The sequence below is a fragment of the Mirounga leonina genome, unplaced genomic scaffold (genome assembly GCF_011800145.1).
Source record: "Mirounga leonina isolate KUSES-001 unplaced genomic scaffold, KU_Mleo_1.0 Mir_92, whole genome shotgun sequence".
NCBI classification, from domain to species: domain Eukaryota; kingdom Metazoa; phylum Chordata; class Mammalia; order Carnivora; family Phocidae; genus Mirounga; species Mirounga leonina.
In genome coordinates, this window is record NW_023270852.1 from 9,367,760 (window position 1) to 9,369,499 (window position 1,740).

General features: G+C 54.0%; 1 long non-coding RNA gene across 1 annotated transcript in view; it reads left to right on the top strand.

The window, feature by feature from the left end:
- Nucleotides 1–1,464, top strand: part of LOC118004079 — a 59,445-nt gene extending 57,981 nt beyond the window's left edge. Inside the window, exon 4 of the long non-coding RNA XR_004677474.1 lies at nucleotides 954–1,464. This is a non-coding gene — a long non-coding RNA (uncharacterized LOC118004079). The remainder of the gene's footprint in view (nucleotides 1–953) is intronic.
- Nucleotides 1,465–1,740: the final 276 nt, after the last annotated feature.

Genomic DNA, 1,740 nt, shown 5'->3' on the forward strand with positions numbered 1-1,740 from the left:
GAGAGGAAGGAGGGGGAGAGAGAGGGAGGAGGGGGAGAGAGAGAGGGAGGAGGGGGGAGAGAGAGGGAGGAGGGGGAGAGACAGAGGGAGGAGGGGGAGAGACAGAGGGAGGAGGGGGAGTCAGAGGGAGGAGGGGGAGACAGAGGGAGGAGGGGGAGAGAGGGAGGAGGGGGGAGAGAGAGGGAGGAGGGGGAGTCAGAGGGAGGAGGGGGAGACAGAGGGAGGAGGGGGAGAGAGGGAGGAAGGGGGAGAGAGATGTAGTAGAGGTAAAAAGAAGAGAGCAGAGTGAGAGAGAAAATAAATGTCGTCTGGTTTCCCCAGAGTTTCCAGGTACCAGCCCCAGACCTTTCTGGAACTTAGGTACATTTCTGTTCTTGAATTCCAAGAATTTCCCTCTCCTTACAAAAAATCCCGAGCTGGCTCCACTTGGTTTCTATGGCCTATAACTAGAATCAACTAAAAGAGGAGGGCACTGGGTGCTGGTGCCTGCGCTGTTCCACACCCCAAGTGCCCCTGGCTCCCAATCTGCATTTCCCGAGTCAGAGGCGGGGGGCGGGGGGCAACCTACCCCTGCAGCCCCCGGAGCTGGCATACCTCGCAGGGCCACCCCGCTCACCTGCAGGTCCCAGGGCCACCGACTTGCCTCAGGGCGGCCCTGTCCTCGCTGGTCAGTGTCTGGTCCCAGCCTCAGGCTACCACTTCTGCCTGGGGACTCTGCCTGCCTCTGTCACTCTTGAAACTTGTCCCCGTGGCCTGGGTCCTATCAGCTACCCTTCCTGCCCCGCCATCTGCGGCTCTCCAGCCCCGCCACCTGCTGTCACTTTTCACCTTGCTGTGCTGGCCAGGTGCTGGCCGGGTCCACCCTGAGCTGTTGAGTGTTGAGATGCTGAGTGACATTATCAGCAAGACTTTACAGTGTCTCAGTCTGCCTCTCTGTCTCTCCCTCCCTCCAGACCTTCAGACGATGTCGCCTGGCCTCATCACTTGCCACTTTCTCCGTATCTCAGCTCGGCTCTCCTCTGATTTGCTCCGTTCTGGGGCAGGTTCTGTGTGATGGTTGACATAGCAGTAGGGATGCCCCACTTGTATCCTCACGGCTCCTGGCCCAGTGGAAAGACGTGACTCTTCCTGACAGTTCCAGCAAAACCCCTGGGCCTAGATCAGGTCACGTCGCCACCCTGAACCAACGCCCGAATGTGCCGACCAGACACAGCCTGGGGCGCCACAGACGTGCTCCTGGAGCGGACGGTGCGGCTACGTCCCCCCAGACCGCAGGGGCACAGAGGAAGCGGGGTGGGTCCTCAAGGAAAATGGGGTTCTTTTATCAGAAGAAGGAATGCTGTAGAAGCAGAACGTAAGTCCACACTTCAGAGCCTTTCACATTTAGAGAAAATCATGTTCTTATTTGAAGGAATAAAGTCTTTGCTGCTACAAAGTTTAGTCTTATCAGGATACAACGTTTAAAAAAACACTTGCAGAAAAAATCCATAGAACAGAACATGACTGCTAAAATAAAAAAGAGTATCCCATTAGCTTTTAGGATTTTTTTTTTTTAAAAAGGGTTTCAGTTAATCAATTTTACTGCATATTGTTCACTGCACGTCCTACTGTTTTTGAGAATTATGGTTAGGTGGAAGCAGCAGATGATTAGGTGGGGAAGAAACAGCAGAAGCAAAACAACTGAAAGCAAATTAGCAAAAAACTTTCATGACAAATCATTTGGGAATGTGAGGTCATGCG